This window comes from Siphateles boraxobius, unplaced genomic scaffold (assembly GCF_051911475.1).
Source record: "Siphateles boraxobius isolate OS27281-9 unplaced genomic scaffold, OSU_SipBor_1 219, whole genome shotgun sequence".
Classification (NCBI taxonomy): domain Eukaryota; kingdom Metazoa; phylum Chordata; class Actinopteri; order Cypriniformes; family Leuciscidae; genus Siphateles; species Siphateles boraxobius.
In genome coordinates, this window is record NW_027508832.1 from 96,589 (window position 1) to 110,000 (window position 13,412).

A 13,412-nucleotide genomic window follows, 5' to 3' on the forward strand; every position below is an offset into this window, starting at 1 on the left:
TATGTCCGCGGGTGTTGAGTATGTCCGCGGGTGTTGCGTATGTCCGCGGGTGCTGTGTATATCCGCGGGTGCTGTGTATGTCCGCGGGTGCTGTGTATGTCCGCGGGTGCTGTGTATGTCCGTGGGCGTTGTGTATGTCCGCGGGTGTTGTGTATGTCCGCGAGTGTTGTGTATGTCCGCGAGTGTTGTGTATGTCCGCGGGTGTTGTGTATGTCCGCGGGTGTTGTGTATGTCCGCGGGTGTTGTGTATGTTCGCGGGTGCTGTGTATGTCCGCGGGTGTTGTGTATGTCCGCGGGTGTTGTGTATGTCCGCGGGTGTTGTGTATGTTCGCGGGTGCTGTGTATGTCCGCGGGTGTTGTGTATGTCCGTGGGTGTTGTGTATGTCCGCGGGTGTTGTGTATGTCCGCGGGTGCTGTGTATGTTCGCGGGTGTTGTGTATGTTTGCGGGTGTTGTGTATGTCTAAGGGTGCTGTGTATGTCTGCGGGTGCTGTGTATGTCCGCGGGTGTTGTGTATGTCCGCGGGTGTTGTGTATGTCCGCGGGTGCTGTGTATGTCTGCGAGTGTTGTGTATGTCCGCGGGTGTTGTGTATGTCTGCGAGTGTTGTGTATGTTCGCGGGTGATTTGTATGTCTGCGGGTGTTGTGTATGTCCGCGGGTGCTGTGTATGTCCGCGGGTGTTGTGTATGTCTGCAAGTGTTGTGTATGTCCGCGGGTGTTGTGTATGTCCGCGGGTGTTGTGTATGTCCGCGGGTGTTGTGTATGTCCGCGGGTGCTGTGTATGTCCGCGGGTGTTGTGTATGTCCGCGGGTGCTGTGTATGTCTGCGAGTGTTGTGTATGTCCGCGGGTGTTGTGTATGTCTGCGAGTGTTGTGTATGTTCGCGGGTGATTTGTATGTCTGCGGGTGTTGTGTATGTCCACGGGTGTTGTGTATGTCCGCGGGTGTTGTGTATGTCTGCAAGTGTTGTGTATGTCCGCGGGTGTTGTGTATGTCCGCGGGTGTTGTGTATGTCCGCGGGTGTTGTGTATGTCCGCGGGTGCTGTGTATGTCCGCTGGTGTTGTGTATGTCCGCGGGTGTTGTGTATGTCCGCGGGTGTTGTGTATGTCTGCGGGTGCTGTCTATGTCCGCGGGTGCTGTGTATGTCCGCGGGTGTTGTGTATGTCCGCGGGTGTTGTGTATGTTCGCGGGTGCTGTGTATGTCCGCGGGTGTTGTGTATGTCCGCGGGTGTTGTTTATGTCCGCGGGTGTTGTTTATGTCCGCGGGTGTTGTGTATGTTCGCGGGTGTTGTGTATGTCCGCGGGTGCTGTGTATGTCCGCGGGTGTTGTGTATGTCCGCGGGTGTTGTGTATGTCCGCGGGTGTTGTGTATGTCCGCGGGTGCTGTGTATGTTCGCGGGTGTTGTGTATGTTCGCGGGTGTTGTGTATGTCTAAGGGTGCTGTGTATGTCCGCGGGTGCTGTGTATGTCCGCGGGTGTTGTGTATGTCCGCGGGTGTTTTGTATGTCCGCGGGTGCTGTGTATGTCCGCGGGTGCTGTGTATGTCCGCGGGTGTTGTGTATGTCCGCGGGTGTTTTGTATGTCTGCGGGTGCTGTGTATGTCCGCGGGTGTTGTTTATGTCCGCGGGTGTTGTGTATGTCCGCGGGTGTTGTTTATGTCCGCGGGTGTTGTGTATGTCTGCGAGTGTTGTGTATGTCCGTGGGTGTTGTGTATGTCCGCGGGTGCTGTGTATGTCCGCGGGTGCTGTGTATGTCCGCGGGTGCTGTGTATGTCCGAGGGTGCTGTGTATGTCTGCGGGTGCTGTATATGTCCGCGAGTGTTTTGTATGTCCGCGGGTGTTGTGTATGTCCGCGAGTGTTGTGTATGTCCGCGAGTGTTGTGTATGTCCGCGGGTGTTGTGTATGTCCGCGGGTGCTGTGTATGTCCGCGGGTGCTGTGTATGTCCGCGGGTGCTGTGTATGTCCGCGAGTGTTTTGTATGTCCGCGGGTGTTGTGTATGTCCGCGGGTGCTGTGTATGTCCGAGGGTGCTGTGTATGTCTGCGGGTGCTGTATATGTCCGCGAGTGTTTTGTATGTCCACGGGTGTTGTGTATGTCTGCGAGTGTTGTGTATGTCCGCGAGTGTTGTGTATGTCCGCGGGTGTTGTGTATGTCCGCGGGTGCTGTGTATGTCCGCGGGTGCTGTGTATGTCCGCGGGTGCTGTGTATGTCCGCGAGTGTTTTGTATGTCCGCGGGTGTTGTGTATGTCCGCGGGTGCTGTGTATGTCCGCGGGTGCTGTGTATGTCCGCGGGTGCTGTGTATGTCCGCGGGTGCTGTGTATGTCTGCGGGTGCTGTGTATGTCCGCGAGTGTTTTGTATGTCCGCGGGTGTTGTGTATGTCCACGGGTGTTGTGTATGTCCGCGGGTGCTGTGTATGTCCGCGAGTGTTGTGTATGTCCGCGGGTGTTGTGTATGTCCGCGGGTGCTGTGTATGTCCGCGGGTGCTGTGTATGTCCGCGGGTGCTGTGTATGTCCGCGGGTGTTGTGTATGTCCGCGGGTGTTGTGTATGTCCGCGGGTGCTGTGTATGTCCGCGGGTGCTGTGTATGTCCGCTGGTGTTGTGTATGTCCGCGGGTGCTGTGTATGTCCGCTGGTGTTGTGTATGTCCGCGGGTGCTGTGTATGTCCGCGGGTGCTGTGTATGTCCGCGGGTGCTGTGTATGTCCGCGAGTGTTGTGTATGTCCGCGGGTGCTGTGTATGTCCACGGGTGCTGTGTATGTGTGCGGGTGCTGTGTATGTCCGCGAGTGTTGTGTATGTCTGCGGGTGTTGTGTATGTCCGCGGGTGCTGTGTATGTCCGCGGGTGCTGTGTATGTCCGCGGGTGTTGTGTATGTCCGCGGGTGTTGTGTATGTCCGCGGGTGCTGTGTATGTCCGCGGGTGCTGTGTATGTCCGCGGGTGTTGTGTATGTCCGCGGGTGCTGTGTATGTCCGCGGGTGCTGTGTATGTCCGCGGGTGCTGTGTATGTCCGCGGGTGCTGTGTATGTCCGCGGGTGTTGTTTATGTCCGCGGGTGTTGTGTATGTCCGCGGGTGTTGTTTATGTCCGCGGGTGCTGTGTATGTCTGCGGGTGCTGTGTATGTCCGCAGGTGTTGTGTATGTCCGCGAGTGCTGTGTATGTCCGCGGGTGTTGTGTATGGCCGCAGGTGCTGTGTATGTCCGCGGGTGCTGTGTATGTCCGCGGGTGTTGTTTATGTCCGCGGGTGTTGTTTATGTCCCTGGGTGTTGTGTATGTCCGCGGGTGTTGTGTATGTCCGCGGGTGTTGTTTATGTCCGCGGGTGTTGTTTATGTCCGCGGGTGTTGTGTATGTTCGTGGGTCTTCCACAGCACAGCATCTATAGAGTTGATAACATGAACTGAACTTAAGTTTTAAACTAACTAAGTACATTTTTAAAGCACATGCAATTAAATTGCAAGCTTGCACTTCTTATATTATCATACATAGCTTTGCATTAGCCACCACACATTAATCACATGTATGTCCACTTAGCTGTCACCCCCCTTTTGAAAATTGACATTAAAATGCACTATACAAACTTAAATAGTTGTAATTCAAGAATGCTTTGGAATACAGACCTAAGTTTGGTCTTGTTTTAAAGACAACAATCAGCAGATTATTACTGAAGTGAAAGCAATTCAATAAATTAAAGTATGAAAAAGTTATGGAAGTTATAATTTACAGTAAATCAAATATACTTTATTAATATATATTTTTTTATATAAAATCAATATTTTACAAAATATTTTTTACTATAAAATTACTATAAAATGAAAGCTATATATCTAACCAAGTTGTGTTCCAAATTTCAAGTTGATATCACAAAAATTGAAGTTCCCATCAGATTTTGTTTAGGCGTAGTACCAAAAATAGCAACCGGGTGCCATTGCATTCCATTGAATTTAATTGTATGCAATCTGCTGTAACAAATTCATAAATTTCTATCCAAATATCACTTCTGTCACTTAATATGGAACCTTGAGACTCACACCTTTCTGACAATATGTGTTTTGTCAATATTAGAAAAGGTTTTGATAATAAATCAAAAAACTTCGAGTAAATGCAGTACAGGAAACTTCAAGTAATTTACATACAAGGAAAACTTTAAGTAAACTCTATAGAGGATAACTTCAAGTAAATTCCTGAATAATACTGCACTGCACATAAAACAGAAATAAGCTGAGAATAACAATAATGCAAATTGACAGCATATTAAATTGGCTCTTACAGATGCACTTTGATGGACTTCAAAACAGAAACAGCCATTCACTGTCATTATAAAGCTTGGAAGAGCCAGGACATTTTTTAATATAACTCAGATTGTATTTGTCTGAAAGAAGAATGTCAGATACACTAGGGATGCGAGGATGGGCTGTTATTTCATCCGCAACCGCATCACAAAACTCATCATCCGTCCACCATCCGCTGACTGTTTTAAGGTCTATGGGCAAGGCGCTGCTGACGCAAGGCTAGAAAGCTCTTGCATGTTATAAGGATACGGATGTAGGTAACAATATTTAACAATTTTTATATTTGTTTCATTTGATTGGTTCAACCGCCACCCTCGCAAATTTAATTAAAATATTATTTTTTGTCACGTCATCCGCCCGATCTGCGGTTTATCCGTGGCTGTAACCGCCAACCGCGCATCTCTCATATACACTATGGCTTGAGGGTGAGTATTTTCCTCACCGAAATCCGAAAGTTCTGAGTCCGAAATCTCATCCTTAACCTACCTACCCATGATCAGACCCCTGAGAAAGCATTGGAGGAACTGAGGGCGGAATACAGCTACATGCAAGGCTCCCTAGACCCTCTGGCTGACTTCTATGAGCGGAGACAGAATTTCCATTTCTGATACAAGACGTATCAGGCGTCGTGCAGGTGCGTCGTGCAGGCGTCGCTCATCAGCAAACACGCCACCGGTCTCGCGCTGTTCTCCCACGGCCCTCTGCCTCGTCCTGCTCGCCACAACGTCATATGCTCTCAATGACAAATGCGGAACAGTTAGTTCATGCGTTCAGGACATCAAGGCTAGATTATTGTAATGCTCTACTGGGTGGTTGCCCTGAACGCTTAATAAACAAACTACAGCTGGTCCAAAACGCAGCCACTAGAGTTCTTACTAGAACCAGGAAGTATGACCATATTAGCCCGGTTCTGTCAACACTGCATAGGCTCCCTATTATAACATCGTATAAATCGACCGGATCCAGGCTTTATCCGGATCTGATGAAGGACCTGCGCCTGGACACACACACACTCACACACACACACACACACACACACACACACACACACACACACACACACACACACACACACACACACACACACACACACACACACACACACTCCCTCCGGATCTGGTGAAGGACCTGCGCCTGGACACACACACACACATACAACCCCACACACACACAGGACCTGTGCCTGGACACGACGACAACGCAGTCTGTAAAATCAGTAAATCTCTGTTACTTTAATTTCCTAATGTCACTATAGAGCTGCTTTGAAACTCTATATTGTTAAAAGCGCTGTATAAATGAAGGTGACTTGACTTAGTAAAGAAAAGGGATCCTGTATTGCAGTGTCAGAGACTGCCAGAAGGGGGTGGTGGAGCAACTAATACTGCCAGAGAGGCTGTGTGAATCCGCCATAACAGCCCATCACAATGACTCAGGGTATCTGGGATTTGAGAGGACACTATAGATGATAAGGCAAAGATTTTACTGGCCAAGAATGTTTCAGGAGATCAAGACTTGGTGCGAACAGTGTGAGAGAACTCCCACAGTCAATGTCAGGGCCCCCCTTGGCAGTATCCATACCAGTGCCACCATTTGTGTGGACTTCTTAAAGCTGGAGAAGTCCAAGGGTGGTATGGAGAATGTGCTCATTTTTACAGATCACTTTTCTTGTTACACATAGGCCTACCCTACTGCAAGTGTATTGGGATCACTAAATGTATACGCCCCTAGGGCAATGGGACCACCGAAAGATTCAGCCGTACCCTGATGAACATGCTGGGAACAGTAGAGCTGCACCTGAAGCCCCGGTGGCATGAGCATGTGGACTCCATGACACACGCATATAACTGCTTGTGACATGACTCCACTGGATATAGCCCGTACTACCTTGTGTCTTGGGAGACATCCCAGGCTCCCAGTGGACCTCATCTTCGGGTCCCCCACAACGAACCACACAACGATTGTTGTTATCGGACTAAAGGTCAGTTTATTGAGATATTTTGTGTTTTAAACTGCTATTGACCTAAATGCAGAGTAAATTGGAGAGTAAAAATGTTTTTTTCTTCCTTTTAAAGGTGCCATGTGTCAGAATTGAGTTAAAAATATACAAAAAATGAGTTACACAGATCAAAAGAATGAGAAGAAATAAGGGCGATGATGTCATTAAAAAAATTAAAAGTTATAGTGTTGCAGAGATATCAACCTGAATTAGCATGCTTAATTACTAGCATGGGACGATGGGACTAAATTACGGGACGATACCGGCCCGATCGTCATAATACCAGTTTCGGCCATGGGACGCCGTATGCGGGCAACACCAGCCAAACTGCAATACACGAATAAGTCGCACGGCTTGTGGGCGTATTTGAACCTGATGTCAATCGTGTGGAAAGTACAGCCCACTACTACAGTTCAGTTCAGGGAAGAGAGCAAAAGAATGGCTGAAGCCCTTGGCAAGAGACCCTTACCACAACCACCCGCTGCAGGGGAAAAAACCGGCGCTCGGAATCACAAATAAAATCGGATAAAAAAAAGGAGCAGAACCAGAGTTAACATTGGCACTGCTTTCCATCGTTGGAGACAGCTAATGGAAATGAAAGAAATGAGGTTTGACTCCGAACTTGCAACATTTCTTTTGGATTGGTAAGTAAGATGCTGCTAGTATTTCGCTAGAAGTTTGTTTTATATGTTTGTTTAGTTTTTCCGGGAAGTTATAACATAGAAATGTATCGAAGGCTGTTCGATATAAGTTCTAAAGTTAGCGATGGCTACATTGAAAGGTGTAATCAGAACTACGTGAGCTATATTATGTTTTCTAAATTGCTTTCCTGAGGTAAATCTGACATATTTGTTCTCTAGCTAATTGACCTCTGCACGCTGATTAAAAAAATGATTGGTCAGTATTATGTATGAAGAATACATTTTGGTAAGTTGTAGCATACTGTATCTTTCAACAGGGTTGGTGTGTTTTTACTATTAGCTAGTAGAGATGATCGGTTCACGTGCGCTAGGGATCTGTCGTGTAACCTTAACATTTACAGAATCGGTGACGGTGAATTCGTGAGAGTTGGCAGCACTGAATGGCGCTAGCTTGGTCAACAGCAGCGAATGCTGTCTGTCAAATTAATGTAATTCAAACTAACAATAAAAATGTAATATGAACAAAACGAATATGAACATTCACTCGTGAAGGGGAGTAGCTTGAAGATGTCATTTAAAAATCACTTGACATCAACCAACGTTCCTCTGGACTCAAAACGTCCTCTATTAGGAGTTGGCTCGGCTTCGGCTATGGCTCTAGGGTCGTTGTGAAAGTATGGGCAGAGCATAGAGACTATGCCATTTCTCGTTTGTTACTCTAGAGTAGATCAATTCACTTTCTGGAGGTAGACTGCCCCCATCTGGTATTGAATGTGGAGTATGAATTGATTTTTTTTGCGGATATTACACAAGGCACCTTTAAAGTTTTGTCGTCACATGCTATTCTGCTCTGCAGTGATTTGTTAGATATGGTGGAGAAAACAAGTGTGACCACCAGATGTCGCTAACCACACACCCCTTCTGTGCCCGCACCGAAGCACATAGCTTAATGTAAAAACACAAAGCAAATGCGCATTGTATTAAAAACTTTGAGTAATTAACCTTTTTCGGCTCAATTTGATGAAAGCCTCAAATGTTTCAGAAAGCCTTGGTTTCCCATCACTAGCTAAAGGTACTTGAATCTGTCCTAACACAACAGTGTTATAGGGACATCTTGTGGACAACACAAAACACTGCCTTACATATACATGCAAAATCATGATGTTTATGATGCCTTCATGTCTTACTCACATTTTTCAGGTTAGAGCTGGACGATAATAGTTACATTTTGCAACAAAATAAAAAATCAGAGATTTGACATACAGTAGCCTATATAGTGTAGTTTTCCCCAAGTTTTGTTTAATTGATCTGAATAATGAGCTTCTGATGAGCTGCTTTATAATTGATGAACTTTTCAACATTAACAATGTTATTTTCCTGTTTATCACAGTAAAGCTGCTCTGAATCAGTCTGTACTCTATTCAGCGCTGTAGAAATACAGTAACTCTACACACACCAATGAACAAAAGAGCAAAATACAGGGAGCACTTTTGATCAATATAAAAACTGACATTATATCACATCAACTGGTTAATCATTATAAAATAACAAGAATAGTAAATCATATTAAGGAAAAGCCAGTTTCTCTAGTTGTGATGCTGTTCAGGTCATTAAAGTGAATGTGTGTAAATGTTGTTTATGTTTGCGACCACCATGTGGCGCGAGTGTTCCGCGTTCAGCGCCTCTCTGACGTCACGCGGCTCTTCTTTACAGCTTTTCACAATTGCTAAAAGACATTTCTTAAAACCTTCAGTCTTTTACTCACAACATTAAACACAAAACCCAATCTTAAAACTACATCCAGAGAACCTCTGACACTTCTGGTAAAATCAAACAATCCTTTCAGTTCATACACACATCAGTCAATAAATACTGTAAACACTACAGATCATTCATTACACACTACATAGAAAAATGGAGAACAGCATCCAGAGCATGAGGTTACAGAGGAAAAGTATATTGTAAACACATTTTGCAATTGTGTAAAAAAGTATAGTACTCACAATTTAATCACAATTTAAAGTAGTAAGGTGAATACATTGTATAGGGGAGAGCCGGGACAATTGAAACGCGGGACGAATGAAACATTGAGATTTCCTTGAAAACCACTTTCGTCAGCACGTACAGCACGCAATGCCGACCAGACCCGCAAAAACATTTCTTCTTTATGTCATGCCGTTTTAAAGTTAGAGCCGGAAAACTGTTTTTGAGTGCGGTAAGTGAATTCTTTCGTGCTGTACTTTTTTTTGACTGACAAGTTGTATTTATTGTTTCATGTGCCATTGTAATAATAATACGGCAGGTGTATTAGTCCTGCAACACACCCTTAAGTGTGTAATATCAGAGATTTTAGTTTAAGTGTAAAACAGGTTTAACTGGCAGGAGGCGCTGTCGGGACGGTTGAAACAAGTGTTCATAATTTTGTTATGTTCATAATAACAGGCTATTCAACTAGAAAACACTCACTATAACTCGAGGAAGAAATGTCAGAAAATTAATTGTAAACTGATTTGTGTCTTCGTCAGAATAGCCAATGAGATTACGCAAAATGCGCATAGGCTTATTATCGCCTATTGTCTATTGGGCGACAGAACAAAAATGTTAATGTGAACCTTTAAATTTAAATAAATTACAAAATATTTTGTAACAATATGCACATAAGTTACTTGTCAGGTATTGTTCATAAAAACAAACATTAGATGAATAGTTGCCGTTTAAACTGTTATGTTTCATCCGCTCATGCGGGACGATTGAAACAAAGCACAACTACCGTTCAAAGTCAGCTTTTACTTAAATCATTCTAGATTTGTAGCGAATAACACATGTTACTAAGAGAACACATATGTGAGTTGTTGATCACAAAAATAAAACAAATCTATCTGTAACCTTATCTTAGAAAACAACGTTTATCTGAAAAGTGTTTCAACTGTCCCGGCTCTCCCCTACTGTATGCACTGCAAGTATAGTATTGTAATTAAAATTGTACAGTATTGAATGTCTGTATATTCAGCAATGGCATACTGTAAAAAAACCTGCAAAAGCCCAAAAGGTTAAAAAAGTCTAAATGAAAAGCGTTAGAGTCAGAAGTTGTGCAACTGCAAATCAAGATCAATGAGAGATTCAGCGTCAGTGTCATGTGTTCATGTAGTGTAGAGTCCTCAGAGAATCACTGATCCAGCCGACAACATTCTGCACACACACTCTTCCTCTACCACACACACTCTTCCTCTTCCACACACGCTCTTCCACACACACACTTCCACACACTCTTCCTCTTCCACACACACTCTTCCTCTTCCACACACACTCTTCCTCTTCCACACACACTCTTTCACACACACCGTTCCTCTTCCACACACACTCTTCCTCTTCCACACACACTCTTCCACACACTCTTCCTCTTCCACACACACTCTTCCTCTTCCACACACACTCTTCCTCTTCCACACACACTCTTCCTCTTCCACACACACTCTTCCTCTTCCTTACACACTCTTCCTCTTCCACACACACTCTTCCTCTTCCACACACACTCTTCCTCTTCCTCACACACTCTTCCTCTTCCACACACACTCTTCCTCTTCCACACACACTCTTCCTCTTCCACACACTCTTCCTCTTCCACACACACTCTTCCTCTTCCTCACACACTCTTCCTCTTCCTCACACACTCTTCCTCTTCCTCACACACTCTTCCTCTTCCACACACACTCTTCCTCTTCCACACACACTCTTCCTCTTCCACACACTCTTCCTCTTCCACACACACTCTTCCTCTTCCACACACACTCTTCCTCTTCCTCACACACTCTTCCTCTTCCACACACACTCCTCCACACACACTCTTCCTCTTCCACACACACTCTTCCTCTTCCACACACACTCTTCCTCTTCCTCACACACTCTTCCTCTTCCACACACACTCTTCCTCTTCCACACACACTCTTCCTCTTCCACACACACTCTTCCTCTTCCACACACACTCTTCCTCTTCCACACACACTCTTTCACACACACTGTTCCTCTTCCACACACACTCTTCCTCTTCCACACACACTCTTCCACACACTCTTCCTCTTCCACACACACTCTTCCTCTTCCACACACACTCTTCCTCTTCCACACACACTCTTCCACACACACTCTTCCTCTTCCACACACACTCTTCCTCTTCCACACACACTCCTCCACACACACACTTCCTCTTCCACACACACTCCTCCACACACACTCTTCCTCTTCCACACACACTCTTCCTCTTCCACACACAATCTTCCTCTTCCACACACACTCTTACTTTTCCACACACACTCTTCCTCTTCCACACACACTCTTCCTCTTCCTCACACACTCTTCCTCTTCCACACACACACTCTTCCTCTTCCACACACACACTTCCTCTCCCACACACACTCTTCCTCTTCCACACACACTCTTCCTCTTCCACACACACTCTTCCTCTTCCACACAAACTCTTCCTCTTCCACACACACTCTTCCTCTTCCACACACACTCTTCCTCTTCCACACACACTCTTCCTCTTCCACACAAACTCTTCCTCTTCCGCACACACTCTTCCTCTTCCACACACACTCCTCCACACACACTCTTCCTCTTCCACACACACTCCTCCACACACACTCTTCCTCTTCCACACACACTCCTCCTCTTCCACACACACTCCTCCACACACACTGTTCCTCTTCCACACACACTCCTCCCCTCACACTGTTCCTCTTCCACACACACTCTTCCTCTTCCACACACACTCCTCCACACACACTGTTCCTCTTCCACACACACACACACTCTTCCTCTTCCACACACACTCCTCCACACACACTCCTCCACACACACTCTTCCTCTTCCACACACCCTCCTCCTCTTCCACACACACTCTTCCTCTTCCACACACAATCTTCCTCTTCCACACACACTCTTCCTCTTCCACACACACTCTTCCTCTTCCACAAACACTCCTCCACACACACTCCTCCTCTTCCACACACACTCCTCCTCTTCCACACACACTCCTCCACACACACTGTTCCTCTTCCACACACACTCCTCCCCTCACACTGTTCCTCTTCCACACACACTCTTCCTCTTCCACACACACTCCTCCACACACACTGTTCCTCTTCCACACACACACACACACTCTTCCTCTTCCACACACACTCCTCCACACACACTCTTCCTCTTCCACACACCCTCCTCCTCTTCCACACACACTCTTCCTCTTCCACACACACACACACTCTTCCTCTTCCACACACACTCCTCCACACACACTCTTCCTCTTCCACACACCCTCCTCCTCTTCCACACACACTCTTCCTCTTCCACACACACTGTTCCTCTTCCACACACACACTCTTCCTCTTCCACACACACTCCTCCACACACACTCTTCCTCTTCCACACACCCTCCTCCTCTTCCACACACACTCTTCCTCTTCCACACACAATCTTCCTCTTCCACACACACTCTTCCTCTTCCACACACACTCTTCCTCTTCCACAAACACTCCTCCACACACACTCCTCCTCTTCCACACACACTCCTCCTCTTCCACACACACTCCTCCACACACACTGTTCCTCTTCCACACACACTCCTCCCCTCACACTGTTCCTCTTCCACACACACTCTTCCTCTTCCACACACACTCCTCCAAACACACTGTTCCTCTTCCACACACACACACACACTCTTCCTCTTCCACACACACTCCTCCACACACACTCTTCCTCTTCCACACACCCTCCTCCTCTTCCACACACACTCTTCCTCTTCCACACACAATCTTCCTCTTCCACACACACTCTTCCTCTTCCACACACACTCTTCCTCTTCCACACACACTCCTCCACACACACTCTTCCTCTTCCACACACACTCTTCCTCTTCCACACACACACTCCTCCACACACACTCTTCCTCTTCCACAAACACTCCTCCACACACACTCCTCCTCTTCCACACACACTCTTCCTCTTCCACACACACTCTTCTTCTTCCACACACACTCTTCCTCTTCCACACACACTCTTCCTCTTCCACACTCACTCTTCCTCTTCCACACACACTCTTCCTCTTCCACACACACTCTTCCTCTTCCACACACACTCTTCCTCTTCCACACACACACTTCCTCTTCCACACACACTCTTCCTCTTCCACACACACTCTTCCTCTTCCACACACACTATTCCTCTTCCCCACACTCTATTCCTCTTCCACACACACTCTTCCTCCTCATCCTCACACACTCTTCCTCCTCTTCCACACACACTCTTCCTCCTCTTCCACACACACTCTTCCTCCTCTTCCACACACACTCTTCCTCTTCCACACACACTCTTCCTCCTCTTACTCACACACTCTTCCTCCTCTTCCACACACACTCTTCCTCTTCCTTACACATTCTTCCTCTTCCACACACACTCTTCCTCTTCATCCTCACACACTCTTCCTCTTTCAC